Source organism: Pan troglodytes, chromosome 10 (assembly GCF_028858775.2).
Source record: "Pan troglodytes isolate AG18354 chromosome 10, NHGRI_mPanTro3-v2.0_pri, whole genome shotgun sequence".
Lineage (NCBI taxonomy): Eukaryota > Metazoa > Chordata > Mammalia > Primates > Hominidae > Pan > Pan troglodytes.
Genome location: NC_072408.2, coordinates 50,787,048 through 50,804,930, shown reverse-complemented (window position 1 = coordinate 50,804,930; position 17,883 = coordinate 50,787,048). Strand labels below are relative to the sequence as shown.

Below are 17,883 nucleotides of genomic sequence, written 5' to 3'. Positions count from 1 at the left end.
CTAATCATCCAAATCAAAGCTACGCATACTCCCATCACTAGTTCTGTCCTCAATGCATCCCATTTTTATGAAAGCTCCATATTATAGCTCAGTTCATAATGGGGAATGAGCACTTCCAGTTCTTAGAAGGAGGCATCCTAAATCTTCTGGTGTAATCGTTTCTTCGCCCCACCCTCCCACTTCCCACCCTGAGACAAGCCAATCTTATCAGATAGGTAGGGTTTCTGTCATTGTCTCATGGAAATCAGTTTGAATGAAACTAGAGAAAGATCGTTCATTCCATGAGCAGCATTTGGCTTTAAGCCAAAGGGATAATAACCCCCTTCCCCCAAAAGAATCACAATCAATTCCATACTAACCCTTCTACTCCTGGAAAGATGTCTCATCTAAAAGCTCCCAACAGTGACCAGAACAAGGTACTGATATTATGTGACTCGAGGAGAAGGAAGGGGAGATATATAAAATTTTAGTAAAACCCTCATGCAAAATTAAACGAGTAAAAGCCTGGAGAATGCTAAAAATAGTAATGAGGAGGCTGTAGAGCAGAGAGTACAGGTGTGTCCTTTCTTATAGTCAATCAATGCTGGGAGTAATAGGCAGATGTGACTTCACTTGAGCATTGAAGAAGCAAAAAGGTTGCCTTGCCGTCCTAGGTTAGTGGCAGACTTGCTTTTGCTCCCAAATCTGGGAGCGTTCTTTGTGAGGGTGGAACAGACTCTCTGTGACAGGGAACTAGATGAAGGAGTCTTGAGAAGCCAATGTTCAGGAGTGTTCACAGGTCCCAGTAAACTCACTTTAATATCTGGTGTTGAAAAGGCATTTGAGTTTTCAGTGACATGTAGGGGGTCAGTGTTCTCTGCTCCACTATTGTGAACTGACTCCAGTACTCCAGGGGCAAGGAAAGCAGGTGCTCGACCACCTTGGGTTGACACTTGATGTCCTGTAACATTGTCACTGGGTCTGGATTGGGCACAGCATGGGCCACTATTGTAGAGCCAAAGACTTCAGCCAGATTGGCAACATTCATTTTAGTATATGGACTCTGAGCCACTCTCTGCAAGTGAATCATGAGGAAAGCCAATGTGTCCCTGTTGGCCTGGGGCAGTTCACCAACAGCCTGGTACATGGCAGATATGCTGTTGTCTTCATCTGTGATTGCTGCTGCTTCCATAAAGGCTTTGTTTAGGCGAAAGGTCAGAAGAGGTTCTTTGAAGTTTCGAAGAAAGTCTTTTAGAAAGCTACAGATAGCATGGATATCATCCACTTTGCTGACGAGGGGTACAGTTTTCACTCTGAGGAATTTCTCTTTCAGCTTTTACTGTGCCGTCACAGCCCGAGATCCTATACAGGCCTGTCTCAGTAAGACCTCTCTGCTCAATCTCATTTACACAATGCACAACAATGGGGGGGATCATTGGAAAAGTCTGGGACACAAAGTCGGCCAGCATTCCCTCTCCAATCTTGACAGGTGTTCCTATCAGGGTAGGAATGCAGGGAAGGGGACAGTGGTCCCGACATTCTGGAGGAGAGATCACACAACAGTCCTGACACTTCAGAGATAGTTTCCCAAATTTTATTTGCTTTCCACATGGAACATAGAATTCAGGTTTAATAACCGTCTTAGAGACAAAGTCATGCAGGCACATCCCTCTGTTACTCTGTGGCGTGCCCACATTGTCTCAGTTCTTGGCTCCAGCTGCCTGCTGTTCAGGGTGGGGTCACTGTTCCAAGGTTGTAAAGTACCTGTTTTCCTTTGGCTCCTGGTCCAATATGGCACAGTCTCAATAGTGGACACAGCTTTGATGGGCCCGCCATCATTGGGAACAGTCACTGTAGTTTTTGCAACTATGGATTCATTCCCCCTGGTCTACTGTGGAGCCAATGGAACGAGTTTTCTTTACAGGTCCAGAGGGACCATCAACAAACTGTCGGCTACTAGAGCACCTCTTTTCTCTCTGCTTCAGCTTGAAAGTCTTCACCAAAGAAGAGTCGCAATCCAGTGGTTCATCAGTCTTGTCAAAGCTGATACCTGATAAAATGGAACCAGATTCATCGCTAATTTATAGTCTTTTGTTCCCAGCATTGCTGCTGGATGGTTGGCCTCTGTTGAGAAAAGCCAAAGCTGATTTTTGCTCCGCGCTTAGTTGAATACTGCCAGATATGTCACACAGGAACATCTCTCGAATCAGCTGAATCTGTTACTCCAGCTTTTCGCAGTTAGCCTCAGCTCTCCGTTTGGATGTCTGCATCCACCTGATTATGTGCATGCTTCAGCTTAACATCCAGAGCACTTCACTCAGTCTCTGCTTTTATCAAAAGATCCTTGTATTTCCCCAGCTCATAGTCAGTCCTCTCCCACTTTTTAAAGAAATCCTCAAAGTCCTTCACCAACTGGATAAATTGGAGTTCGTTTCCTTCACTGATAATCTCCGCCCCGCGCACAAGCTGCTCAAACAGATTCCGCATATTCAGCATAGTAGTATCCATCTTTTTCAGTCAGCCTGGCCTCACCTGGGCAGCCCTTTACTTTGCTCTGCGCCTCAATCAAGGGCAGAGCAGCGGCCGCGGGGCCAGCTCCTGACGCACATCTTAACATGGCGGCAGATGAGAGAGAACAAGCGTGAGAAGGAGGAACTATCAGACACTTATAAAACCATCAAATCTCGTGAAAACTCACTATCAGGAGAACAGCATGGGGAACAGCGCCCCCATGATCCAATCACCTCCCACCAGGTCTCTCCCTCCCCACCTGGGGATTATGGGGATCACAATTCAAGATGAGATTTGTATGGGAACACAAAGCCTAACCATATCAGAGAGGAAGGGCCAGACAACACAGTAGATCTCAGCTGAGGCCTCAGACCATGAATTTTTAGTGGCTTTTTAATAGGCACATACTATTGTGTACTTTTCTCCAAAAGGACCCAAGACTAGAAGGGAGAGTTGGACTGTTTTATAGTGACATTTCCGCAGGCAGGCTCTGGAAAAAGAACCCAGGAACAATGAGCATGAGTAAAGATAAGCATTTTGTAGGGTAGGCTGGAAAGGGAAGATAGGAGGAACCCTGAGAAGTTAGGGGACCAGCGATCTCAGTAGGGTATAAAATTTGTGAATCATAAATACCAAAGTAAGAGCACTGGTGAAAGAAATGATTGTGATCAGTGAGGTGGCTGCAAGTGTTACAATTTCAGAGGCAGAGCAGTTCCAGTTAATGAAACATTCTAAGATAATGGTAATGGGAGTGAGAGGCTAAAGTGGCGACAAGTCCAAGCCAATACATTTGAGAAAGTTAGAGATATCTGAGGTAGAGGCAATAGATGGGATATCCCCATAGACACTGAATTCACCAAGGATGTTATATTAGTCTGTTCTCACACAGCTATAAAGAACTACCTGAGACTGGGTAATTTATGAAAAGAGGTTTAACTGACTCGCAGTTCCACAGGCTGTATAGGAAGCATGACTGCGAGGCCTCAGAAAACGTACAATCACAGCGGAAGGTGAAGGGGGAAACAAGCACCTTCTTCACATGGTAGCAGAAGAGAGAGAGTGCACAAGAGGAGAAGTGCCACACACTTTTAAACCATCAGATCTTGTGAGAACTCACTATCATGAGAACATCATGGGGGAAATCCATCGTATGATCCAATCACCTTCCACCAGTTCCCTCCCCCAACATTGAGAATTACAATTCAACATGAGATTTGTGTGGGGACACAGAGCCAAACCATATGGGATATCAAACCAGCCTCCTACACACAGTAGATATTATGGCTGATGGACAGCTCCAGCACCTCTCAAAATTTTGTTGGTAACTTAATTCTTTTTCCTGTTCCAGTTCAAAAGATTCTGGCAGAGGACTTTGGTGACACGCTTATGCTTAGACCTGGAGAGGCAGAGTATGATGACTAAAAACAAATGACTAAAGTGAGAAAAAAAGCAATTTCCCAAAAGATGAAATGCTGTTCCCGGAAGAATGAAGCGGAGGTTAGTATATTACAAAAGAAAGCAAACAAATTACACCTACATGTCTACCACATTTGCAAGACTGCAATGTTGTTCACACAGAATTTGTTGTTTAACGCTCCTATCTCCTAGAATCCATATTGTGCGGTCTTTAAATATTCCCCAGTAAAAGGAACCAGAAATCTCTGGAGAAACAGCTGAATCCACCTCTGCAGCAGGATGAGCTTGGAGGATCTAGCCGTGTAAGGAAGCAACAAGGCTATCTGGGATCACATCAAAAAGACACAGGAGCCTAATTGAAGGTACTGCCACTAGGAAAAGATGGGGCAGCTTGAATATTGTATTAGTTAGTTTTCACACTACTGATAAAGACATACCCAAGATTGGGCAATTTACCAAAGAAAGAAGTTTCATTGGACTTACAGTTCCACATGGCTGGAGACGCCTCAGAATCATGGCATAAGGCAAAAAGCACATCTTACATCACAGCAGGAAAGAGAGAGAATGAGAGCCAAGCTAAACATGTTTCCCCTTATCAAATCATCAGATCTTGTGAGACTTATTTACTACCACGAGAACAGTATGGGAGAAACCGCCCCCATGATTCAATTATCTCCCACTGGGTCCCTCCCACAACACATGGGAATTATGGGAGTACAATTCAAGATGAGATATGGGGGAGGACACAGAGCCAAACCATATCAAGTATGAAAAGGAATAATGACTGTAGTGGACCAAAATTTCTCAAATAGGTTAAAAATCCATGAGTTTAAAATGATAATTTTTTTAAAAAGTCATTGGCCCCCTTGGAATGCTATGGTACCAATTCACTATTCTGAAAATAACAAATACATGGAAATACATATTTATCCTGTATGTTAGCATAAGCAAATAATTTATAGGGGGTAAGTGCTCCTTTACAGAAGAATTTAAGTGTAGGCCAATAAATGCAGAAGTAATGATAGAATTGGTATATCATCATTACCTGAAAGATAGGCATATTGAGAAGGCAACACCTGAATCTACTGATCAATTTAATATGACAAAATAGACAACCTGATATTGTGTTATATGTTAGCTTATAAAGGCCCCAGTTAGTGACCTCTCTGCATCCCGTCTCTCACACTCCAACTTTGAACTCAGTCATGTGACTTCCTTTGGCCCACAGACAGTAAGCAAGGGCTTGAAAAAGCACTTGTGAGTTTCTTCTGCCTTTGTATTAGTCTGTTCTCATGTTGCTATAAAGAACTGCCCAAGACTGAGTAATTTATAAAGGAAAAAGGTTTAATTGACTCACAGTTCTGCAGGGCGCAGAGGCCTCAGGAAACTTAGAATTATGGCAGAAGGGGAAGCAAACACGTCCTTCTTCACATGGCGGCAGGAAGGGGAAGCACCGAGCAAAGGGGGAAAAGCCCCTTATAAAACCATCAGATCTCATGAGAACTCCCTCACTGTCACAAGAACAGCATGAGGATAACCGCTCCCATGATTCAATTACTTCCCAGTGGGTCCTTCCCACGACATGTGGGGATGATGGGAATTACAATTCAAAATGAGATTTGGGTGCGGACACAGACAAACCATATCATCCCACCCCTATCCCCTCCCAAATTTCATGTTCTCACATTTCAAAACTAATTATACCTTCCCAACAGTTCCCCAAAGTCTTAACTCATTCCAGCATTAATACAGAAGTTCAAGTGCAAAGTCTTATCTGAGACAAGGCAAATCCCTTCTGTCTATAAGCCTGTAAAATTGAAAAGCAAGTTAGTTACTTCCTAGGTACAATGGGGGTACAGGCATTGGGTAAATACACCCATTCCAAATGGGAGAAATTGGCCAAAACAATGGGGCTACAGGCCTCATGCAAGTCCCAAATCCAATAGGGCAGTCATTAACCTTAAAGTTTCAAAATGATCTCCTCTGACTCCATGTCTCACATCTAGGTCACACTGATGTGACAGAAGGGCCCCCATAGCCTTGGGCAACTCTGCCTCTGTGGCTTGGCAGGATACAGCCTCCTCTCAGCTGCTTTCATGGCTGGCGTTGAGTGTCTGTGGCTTTTCCAGGCACACGATGCAAGCTGTCAATGGATTTACCATTCTGGGATCTGGAGGATGGTGGCCCTCTTCTCATAGCTCCACAAGGCAGTGCCCCAGTAGAGACTCTGTGGGGTGGCTCCCGACCCCACATTTCCCATCTGCACCACCCTAGCAGAAGCTGTCCATGAGGGTTCCAGTCCTGCAACAAACTTCTGCGTAGACATCTAGGCATTTCCATACGTCCTCTGAAATCTAGGCAGAGGTTCCCAAACCTCAATTCTTGAACTTCTGTGCTCCCACATGCCCAACACCAAGTGAAAGCCGCCAAGGCTTAGGGCTTGCACCCTCTGAAGCAACATTCTCTGAGCTGTATGTTGGCACCTTTTAGCCACGACTAGAGCTGAAGCAGCTGGGATACAGGGCATCATGTCCTGAGGCTGCACAGAGCAGGAGGTCCCTGGTCCTGGTCCACAAAACCATTTTTCCTTTCTAGGCCTCTGGACCTATGATGGGAGGGGCTGCCGTGAAGGTTTCTGATATGCCGTGGAGACATTTTCCCCATTGTCTTGGTGATTAACATTCAGCTCCTCATTACTTATACAAATTTCTGCAGCTGGCTTGAATTTCTCCCCAGAAAATGAGGTTTTCTTTTCTAGTGCATCATCAGGCGGCAAATTTTTCAAACTTTTATGCTCTGCTTTCTCTTGAAGGTTTTGCCACTTAAAAATTTCTTTCACCAGATACCCTAAATTGTCTCTCTCAAGTTCAAAGTTCTTCAGATATCTAGGGCAGGGGCAAAATGCCACTAGTCTCTTTGCTGAAGCATAGCAAGAGTCACCTTTATTCCATGATATGGTTTGGTTCTGTGTCCCCACCCAAATCTCGTCTTGAACTATACTCCAATAATTCTCATGTGTTGTGGTAGCGACTCGGTGGGACATAATTTGAATCATGGCGGCGGTTTCTCCCATACTGTTCTCGTGGCAGTGAATAAGTCTCATGAGATCTGATGGTTTTATCAGGGATTTCCACTTTTGCATCTCTCTCATTTTCTCTTGCCTCCACCATGTAAGAAGTGCCTTTTGCCTCCTGCCATGATTCTGAGGCCTCCCCAGCCATGTGGAACTGTAAGTCCAATTAAACCTCTTTTTCTTCCTGGTACCGGGTATGTCTTTATAAGCAGCGTGAAAACGGAATAATACACTCCAGTTCCCAAGAAGTTCCTCATCTCCATGTGAGACCACCTCAGCCTGGACTTCATTGTCCATATCACTGTCAGCATTTGGTCAAAGCCATTCAACAAGTCTCTAGGAAGTTCCAAACTTTCCCACATTTTCCTCTCTTCTTCTGAGCCCTTCAAACTGTTCCAACTTTTGCCTGTTACCAAGTTTTACATTTGCTTCCACATTTTGGGGTATCTTTACAGCAGTGCCCCACTACTCAGTACCAATTTATGGTATTAGTCCATTCTCACACTGCTATAAAGAACTGCCCAAGATTGGGTAATTTATAAAGGAAAGAAGTTTAATTGACACAGTTCTGCAGGACTGGGGAGGCCTCAGGAAATTTAAAATCATGGTGGAAGGGGAAGCAAACACGTACTTCTTCACATGGTGGCAGTAAGGAGAAGTGCCAAGCAAAGGGGAAAAGCCCTTTATAAAACCATTAGATCTTTTGGGAACTCACTATCATGAGAACAGCATGAGGGTAACTGCCCCCATGATTCAACTACCTCCCACCAGGTCCCTCCCATGACACATGTAGATTATGGGAACTACAGTTCAAGATGAAATTTGAGTGGGGACACAGCTAAACAATATCAGCCTTCCTTGAACACCCTGCAATCTCTACAGGAATAAACCTGGGGTCACCCCCCGGAAAGAGGAGAGACCACATGGAATTGAGCTGAATTGATCCAACTGAGACCATTCTAGACTAGCCAGATGCCAACCTCTGAAATGTATTTTGCCAAAAAACGTTGAAATAAATCTTTAATCTGGCTGGACGCAGTGGCTCACCCCTGTAATCCCAGCACTTTGGGAGGCCGAGGGGGGAAATCACTTGAGTCCAGGAGTTCAAGACCAGCCTGGGCAACATGGCAAAACCCCATCTCTACCAAAAAATAAAAAAATTAGCCCAGCATGGTGGTACACACCTGTAGTCCCAGCTATGTGGGAGGCTGAGGTGGGAGGATCGCTTGAGCCCAGGAGGTGGAGGTTGCAGTGAGCCAAGATTGTGCCACTGCACTCCAGCCTGGGTGACGGAATGAGACCCATTCTCAAAAAAATATATATATATATATAAACTTGAATCTGATCAAACCTCTACAGGAAATGCAGGAAATGCAGAAACATATTAAATAACTCTTCAGGCATACAATCTCTAAAATCCAGAATATGAGACATTCTACACAACAAATAACTGACTTCATTGTTAAATAAATGACAAAAAAAGAAGGAACTGTTACAGATTAAAAAGAGATCTAAATCAATTAAATGCAACAGGTAGACTTAGCTTGGCTCATGATTAGAATAAAATAATGACAAAAAAGGCATGAGATAATTGGGGAAATGTGAACATCGATTAAGTATTTGATGATATGGAGAAGTTGTTGCATATTTTATTTTATTTATATAGAGAGATTGGGTCTCACTATATTCGCCAGACTGATCTCAAACTCCTGGCCACAAGTGACCCTCCTTCCTTGGTCTCCCAAAGTGCTGGGATTACAGGCATGAGCCACTGCACCGGGCCGTGGCATATTTTGTGCAATGGTGAACATCTATAGTCCCAGCTACTACAGAGGCTGAGATGGGAGGATCTCTTCACCGCAGAAGTTTAAGGCTGCAGTGCGCTATGATTGAAAGCTGGGTACCTTTGAAGATAATGAAATTCAACAGGTTAAGCCATCTAACAATAGACTTTACTGTAACTGTAGAAGCACTGAGAAAATCCAAGGCAGAACTCATGGAAATCAGTGAAGATAAAACTAAATTCAGAAGGTCTCCATGCAAGCCCCTCCCTGAAGTGACTGATGAATCTAAAACTGATGTAAAAACAGATGTGTTTATATCAACGGCTTCCCAACTGATACAACTTTTGATGACATAAAAGAATGGCTAAAAGAAAAAGGTCAAATACAATATTCAGGTGAGAGGAACATTGCATAAAGCATTTAAGGGATCAGTTTTTGCTATGTTTGGTAGCATTGAATCTGCCAAGAAATTTGTAGAGACCCCTGGCCAGAAATACAAAAACACAGACCTGCTAATACTTTTCAAGGAAGATTACTTTGCCAAAAAAAAAAAAAAAAAAAAAAAAATGAAGAAAGAGAACAAAATGAAGTGGAAGCTAAATTAAGAGCTAACCAAGAGTGGGAAGAAAAACAAAAGTTAGAAGATGCTGAATGAAATATCTAGAAGAAAAGATTGGATGCTCGCTGAAATTTTCAGGTGACTTAGATGATCAAACCTGTAGAGAAGATTTACACATTCTTTTCTGAAATCACGGTGAAAGAAAATGAATAGACCTTGTCAGAGGAGCAGAACAGGGGATGGAATAATTCTAATTAAAGTAAATGTCAAGGAAGTATTGGGTAAAGCCAAAGACACAAGTAACGGTAACCTACAATTAAGAACAAAGAAGTGAATTGGGAAGTACTAGAAGGAGAGGTGGAAAAAGAAGCATTGAAAAAAATCTTAGAAGACCAACACAAGAATCCCTAAACAAATAGAAGTCAAAAGGTTGCAGATTTAAAGGAAGAGGAAAGGGTAATTAAGCTGTCCGGCCTGAGTCTGCTAAAGGAAAAGTATGTTTCAAGGTTAAAAAAAAACTAAATCTGCTAATGATGGTGAACAGGATGAAAATGGTGCTAGTAGACTAGTGAAATGAGCAAGAGAAGAAACAGACAGAAGAACCTGCATCAAAACAACAGAAAATGGTGTCAGTAGCTTAGTAAACCAGTAGTTTGGTAAACACATTTTTTATTCATTTTATTAGGTTTTAAGCTGCTTTTGTTTGGGGGCACTTTTAAAATGAAAAAAAAAAATTAGGTCCACTTCAATGTCCATATGTGAGAAAGGAGAAGTTTTTTTGTTGTTTAACTTGTCTTTTTTTGTTATCCAAATGAGGATTTTTAAAAAATGCATAGTTCTGTTTGTGTTGTTTCAGATTATTCAAGTATCGAAAGGAAGAGTCTTCCCTTAAATTGCCTTTGTAATATGATAATATGTTAGTAAAAGCTAATAAAATGTATTCTTTATTAAAAAACAAAAACAAAATAATCTACAGGGTTTGGCAACTGATAAATGAAACAGAACCAGAGCAATAAGGAATGTATGATTGCTGAAGCTGGATAATGGTATGTTGACTCATTAAACTATTCTCTCGCATTCATATATATTTGTCTAATTTCCAAAATAAAAATAGGCAAAACAAAGTCCTTCATCACCTACAAATTATTTCCCGAAAGTAACTTCCACTAACAGTTTTTTATATTGTTTTCCAGACATCTTCCATGTATATGGTGGCAAGTTCATGTCTATCTATATATGTATATGTATATGCAAGTGCATATAATTTTTTAAGCAATGGGAATCATACTGTATAAGACAAAATGAAATGAAATAAATTAAATCCCCCAGGTATTTGTCTACATAATGGCAAACATCTGAATATTTACATAAATATATGTATGTGTAATGGTTTTGGAGCGGGGGAGATTCAACATCTATAAATCTAGCCTGTCAGATTTGACTGTTTTTTAATGTGATATTAAAAGTATAATAGTTATTTTTACATTAATAAAAATCCTTCTCATAAATCCATACACTTTTTTGAATTAAATAATACATATTTTGGAGTCATGAATAGACAGGTCTTGCATACACTTTCCCTCTTCACCAAATGATTGTTTAATAGAGATTGCGTATAAGAGTCTTATGAAACATTTGCTTAAGGAAGCAAAATTTAAATTTACTAAAAGATCCTCAAAGTCCATATTTTTGACATATGCTGTAAACCCCTATAATCTGATATGTAGCTTTATACCTAGAAATCATTTGATAACTATGTCATTGCATATGATGTGCTGTTGATGTTGAAGTTGATGATGATAAAATGTAGGCCTAAGTAATTTCTGTAATAACCAGAATAATTTCTGTAATAATTCGGCAAAAATCAACTTGATAGCAAATTGTCCAATTGGAAGTAATGTTCAAAATAAGACATTCTAAGCAAACTTCTTTTCTCATCAAGACCAAGCAAGAGCATTTATCTCTTAAAATATCCCAGGCCAAAACTGTCAGATGTCTGTGCTGCCTTGAGCAGTATCAACCCTCTACTCTAGGAAAGTCTTGCAACTTACAATTCAGTGCTCTTTTCAACCAAAAGCACAAGTCATTCTACCAGATTTTTATAGTTAAATATCAACTTTGCTACCAGTATATTTCACATATAAAGCAAACTGATCATTTTTTTAGCTTACATAGGAGAGTAAATGCTTGAGAATTCAGTCTTGAACTGATGTCTCTCTGAATTCTGTCAAAAATATAGGTGAGAAAAAAGTATATTTGATAGTATGTATAAGAGATGTAAAAATCCATTTTTCTATGTTCTATTTCAGTTATCTTTTAGTATTACTGTAGTTCTTTGGAATGGTATGTATCTGTAATGTGGTTAGTATTTTACTTTAAATACTTTAGCCTAAGAAATGGATCTATAAAGACGCATAATTTAGTTTTAGGTTATACATACCTCAGGGCTGGTTAGTTGGTATTTAACCAAAAGCCAATAATCCAGAAGAGGCTACCAAAAGCACTTTGGTTATCTTTAACTTCAGTTAACACCAGAGGGTTTTTAAGTTACCACTACTGACATGATAAATTATTTTTTCCCACTGGATAAATAAGTGGTGTTAGAGATGTGGAGAAAAACATTTTTATTTTTACATGAAAGCTTATACCTTCCCGAATGGAAAAGAAGGCTTAATTCTGAATCAGTCCTGTGTTCAATCACTGACTTAAATAATTTTTGTCTAAACCGAGCTATAATGTTAGCATCTCATATTGGAACATTGTCACATTTCCTCAAGTGAACCTCTTAGACAGGGTAGAAACTTGGAAGGACCAAGAGCTGGAACATCACAGAGTTTATAAAACATTTTATGACTGTTTCTTTGCCTGCTAGCACATAAAATGTTTAAATATATCATAAAATTCAGTTTGACCCTTGTTTTCATGCCTGGTAGTAGAGTTATGGGTATAGCTCTATATCCCCTAATGAGCTTAATTAGGTATTAGAGGCTACTCATGTTTAAGAAAAAGAGCATAGTAATTGAGGATGCCTAAATAGGCTCAGGCCATTTTGCTGAAGTTCCTTGAAGAACCACTTTGGAAGGCTGGGAGCCGTGGTTCACGCCTCTAATCCCAGCACTTTGGGAGGCTGAGGTGGGCAGATCACCTGAGGTCGGGATTTTGAGACCAGCCTGACCAACATGGAGAAACCCCGCCTCTACTAAAAAAAAAAATACAAAAATTAGCCAGGCATGGTGGCGCATGCCTGTAATCCCAGCTACTAGGGAGGCTGAGGCAGGAGAATTGCTTGAACCCGGGAGGCGGAGGTTGCGCCATTGCACTGCAGCCTGGGCAACAAGAGTAAAACTCCATCTAAAAACAAAAACAAAAAAAACCACTTTGGCCTGTGCTGAAATCTGGCCGCCAAAAAAGAACAACCTCAAAAAGTCAAACGACTTAAGGGTCAGATGGGTAAAATCTGTGCGTAGGGTGTAAAATAATAGAGAATGTGAGTTAGCCATTAAAGAGGAGACGATAAGGAGATGAGAGAGCCTGCCAAACAGAGCATTTGCCTAAGTGTATGTCGTCACTAGGGTGGAGAAGTAGGCTGGAACCAGATCATGCTGGGTCTTGTATGCAGCACTCAGGATTTTGGATTTTGTCTTCACAGCAATGAGATATGATCATATTTGCATTTTAAAAGGACCCCTCTTGTGGTGGTGTGGAGACTATGCTAGGATCTGAAGACACTGATTGGACACTGCTAAAGTAATCCAGATGAGAGCTGCTGGTATTTTGGATTGGATTTGTGACACTGATGACAGGAGCAGGAGAATTTGAGAGTTATCTAGGAGGTGGAGTCTATTCTACTGTGAATTTAGAGTCTGAGGAAATCTTGTCTTTCCTGAGGAACTAGCGTGATTAATTTTATCAGGCCATGATGAGAATGACATAGCCCGTCGTGTTTTGGCTGCCAAGAAGTTGAGCTAATTTGAGAGCTCAATCCTAACAATTCTTAGTTTGTATTTCTCTCATTTTCACCCTCTGTCTGTTTGACTTTAGATCTTTTATGTTATTTTGATGGTTCTGTAATCTGTTTAGTAACATGTGTATCCACTTAGTGTGCCTCCTCAAATTTTATAAGTGACAAATCAATACAATGTATACCCCATAAATATATATATCATTAGTATGTATCAACAAAAAATTATATTAAAAATTTAAATAACAACAGGCAGGTTTTTTTTTTTTTAAACAGTCCGTACTTAGAATAGTTCCACTAAGAATTGGACTTCTGCAATGGAGTCTAAAGAAACTCTTCCCTGTTCCTCCATAGTCAGCTAAATTCTTCCCTTTGGCAGGAGACATCTTTGTGCTTGGTGGAGAGCAACAGCCCCTGTAGTATGAACTCAGGCTGGTGAACTCCAGGAGTGAATAGCTGACCTCCCACTGCTGCAATCAGCTGTAATCTGAGATCCTGCTCCAACATTCGGACACCTTTAGAAAGGAGACTGAGGAGCTAGGTTCTTTTCTCAACTGAAAGGAGGAGATTCTAGAGAATCATTGCAGCCTTTTTAGTAACCTGCTGGAAATCTGGCTGGTGCATGATTACTCAGGGAGAAATAAATATTTCCCAATAACTGCTAACTCTGTGGATTCCCTCCACAGCCTAACACCCACTCACAACTCAGAGCCTTGGGCAGATTATACCTTAATCCTTGACTTATTTTCTCTTCAAAGAGAAAAAACATTTTATTTTTAAAAGAAAGTACAATAACATGTTAAGAAATTTATTCAACCACTTCAATAATCATTGCTCAATTAAATTCTGTACTTTCTTAAATATTCTCCTATTCCCTCCACCCCCACCCCATCCCCCAAATACTCTTGGGTCTTCAAAATAAATTCTAAAAATCTGGCTCACCTCTGAAAGACATGTATAAATATGTTTTCCATTTTGATCTGGCAGGACTCATGCTCTTATTGTCCTACTTTTCTTGCACATGCCTTTTCTGGCTGGCCCTGTTTGGCTTTTTGTGCATTATTTTGCCTTACCCCAGGCATTGTTCATCTCCGTGCCCTGCATTCTACCTTCAAGCTCTATTTTACTGACTTTCTTCTGTTACTGGGAAACTTCCCAGTTTCCTTCCAGGCCATTCAGTTTCCTTGGCATTACTTGCTCATTGATCATTTCTAACCACTTTTCCACTTCTGCTGCTTGGCCCAAAGTGAAATGTGAGACTACTGAAAGATTTTGAGGAAATTACTCTGATGCTGCTGAGCAGGAGTCTTTTCAGCTGTTTTTATCTTCGTTTCCTCAAAGTCACAGGTGTCTCTCATTCATATTGAGCTCCTACTGCATTTTGTAATTTGACCTGAATTACTGCTTTGGACAAAAGCAAGGACGCATATTGCATCATGAATTTTGTCATATTCTCCAATATTTACACCAAAATAGTCCCTTCAGATGAACTTTAAATGTTTTACATTTACTGCCAAAATTATAAAGCAAACCCAGAAAAGTTAATCCTTTGGGAACCTCTGCTCTAAGGCTATGAATCCTGGCTTTCTGAACCAGGTTTGGATGTGTTAATCTCTTTGCTTTAGAGTGTCATTTATCTGGTAAGAATGCGTCGTGTAAAATACAATAGACATTTTAAGCACATAAACAAAAATTAATTTCTAGTTTTTTTCTAGTTTCCTAATCCTCTGTTGAGTTTTGCAGTTTTGATTTATTTGGAAATTCCATTTGTTTGGAAACTAGAGTGATATGACAAAGCCTTGGAAGTGAGCATTACTTGACAATCAGCCTTTTAAATTGTATGACATGATTCTCAAATGATGGTCCTTATGTTATTCAATTACCCTCTGCTTTTTTCAAGTTTATACATATATTTCACTCTGTCTTTCTTCATTCCATCTGCTAACACCTCCAGTCTAACACTTTGGCTAGAACTATGCTTTCTTCCTTAACCTAACCATGTTGACAACAATTAACTTGTTAAAGAGCACATCTCTCAAACAAATGGCACACCAACATCTTCCGTTTGTTCTTAAATTACAATTTGTATCTAACAGATTATATCTTTTAATTAAATAGATTATCTCCATGTGTCAGCTTTCTATTAGAGTTTAATGTCTATTTATTACTCTATTTGAGGTTCTTGTTATATTTGAAAATAGTAAGTTTTGATTTCTTTAAAATATTCTACAACTTTGTTCCCTTATGAATTTAAAATGGACTTTTTCTAGTCAATGCCCCATCAATGTAAGTTTTTTCTATGCTTGTTCCAAATATATATGATGTTCAAAGACAAGGAGAGACTACATTATGCTCTGGTAACACATGACTCCAAAATTGTAATGGCTTAAAGCAATAAAAGTTTATGTTCATCTTGGGTCAGCTATACCTCTCCTCCTCATAGGATTCATTCCTGAGCCAAAGCTGAGGAAGAAACCTCTATCTGAAACATTTCTGGCCTTTCAGTAGAGGGAAATGAAAGAAAGTGTAGCTCAACACACACTCACTCTTAAAGTTTCTGCCCAGAAGTGGCACCCATGACTTCTGCTCACATTTCATTGGTCATGCCTGAGTTCAATAAGCTGGGGTCAGGGGAAGGTGAAAAGCAGACTATAGTATCCCAATTAAAGAAAATATTGAATCAATTAGAAATCAGAACATAAATACATTACTACTAGGTTGTAAAATCAAAGGAAAATAGAATGATATAAAGCAATAATTCAGTTTTATCATGTAAAGACTTATATTTGGTTTGAGTGAGTAGTAACAGGCCTCATAATGCAATTAAATTATTTATTTAAATATACCTTTGTAGGTATGTTTTTCTTTTATTTCTGTTACTTATCTGGATTTTTCTTACTTTGCCTAATACAACTGTTAGGCAGTGTGAGTCGCTGTTGAAAGATAGCATATTCCTTGGTGATATCTTTATATAATATGTATAATTAACATTACATTTTTATAAATTTTAGACTGTAGTTTATAAATTATCATAAGCCACAGTATTTCTTTAGTCATTAAAATAACACAACTATTTATTCTCTAAACATATATTTTAATGAAATACTCTAATTAAAAACAGAGGAACTAACTTTTTCTCTCATTGCCCTTTTTTTTTTTTTGAGAAGGAGTCTTACTCTGTCACCCAGGCTGGAGTGCAGTGATATTTGCTTCTATTAAATGTAGTAACAAATAGGCAAAAAATAAATACATACACAAATAAATACATACAAAAAAGGTAGACTATAGTATCCCAATTAAATTACTTTTTAAAAGTACATTAATGCCTGCTGAGCTATAGCTTCTGCTTATCAGGCATTTACCAGGCTTATTTATTCAATAATATTTATTAACTGCCCAGCCTGTATTTATAGTGAGCAAGGCATTGAGGATATTATAGTGCATAAGACAATGTACCCTGTCTCTCCCTGTCCTCAAGGAGTTTAAATTCTAGTTAAGGAAATATAAAATACGCTATTAAATAAATATTTACAATAATTATAGATTGTGATAAATGATAAAAAGAAAAAAATGGATGTTGTGTTTCAGGAACTAATTGAGATGGACTGAGCATAGTCCAAAATATATTTTGGAAATAAAATATATGTCTTATTGATGGAGTGCATATACAAGATGAGGAATCGGGAGAAACTGAGGATCACTCAATGTCTAGTAGACCAGCTGGGTAGATGATAGTATCCTTCTGAGATGGGAAAGAAAAGAAGAAAATAGGATTTGGAGGTAAAAGGAAGCAGAGGACTCCTATTTTTTACATGTTAAGCTTGAGAAGCTTATTACATATAGAAGTACAAACATGAAATAGAGAGTAATTGTAATATATAATTAGATACATTGTATATTTCATACGATGTAACTTTCATACTGTTATCTGATATGTGTGTATATGTGTATATATATATATATATATATACACACACACATAGAGAGATTCAAACCATTCCCATATTTTTGAATACCATTTATATGTATACACACACACGTGCACACACACAATTGAAGCCACTACAGGCCCAGAACAGAGCTCTAAGAAAGTAGGATGTTTAGAGTTCCAACAGAGGAGTTGGAGCCAGCAAAGGTAGAGAAGGAATGGAAAACTTTTCTGTAGAGTCAAATATTCTGGGCTTGGCAAGCCACAGGGACTCTTTCTCACAACTACCCACCTCTGCAGTTATGGTACAAAAGCAGCCATAGACAATACATAAATGAATAAATGTGACTGTGTTCCAGTGAAGCTTTATTTATGGATACAATTTGAATTTTATGTAATTCCTATGCTTTAGGAAATCTTATTCTTTTTATTAATTTTCAATCATTTAAAAATGTAAAAACCATTCTTAGCTCACAGGCAATACAAAAGCAAGTCGTGGGCCACATTTGCCCATGGGCTGTGGTTTGCTGATCTCTGAGGTATTAGTTATCCACAACTGTGTAACAAATTAACCTAAGATTTAGCAGCTTAAAACAACTCTTTATTTTCTCATGGTTTCTGTGGACCCTGCATCCAGGCTCGGTTTAACTGGGTTCTCTGGCCCAAGCTCCC

The 17,883-nt window shown here is 39.5% G+C and overlaps 2 pseudogenes; one reads left to right on the top strand and one right to left on the bottom strand.

Annotated features, from left to right (window-relative positions):
• Positions 1 to 548: 548 nt before the first annotated feature.
• LOC744591 (rac GTPase-activating protein 1-like) lies at positions 549 to 2,487 on the bottom strand (annotated as a pseudogene).
• A 6,122-nt stretch (positions 2,488 to 8,609) lies between these two features.
• LOC101058693 (lupus La protein-like) lies at positions 8,610 to 9,963 on the top strand (annotated as a pseudogene).
• Positions 9,964 to 17,883: the final 7,920 nt, after the last annotated feature.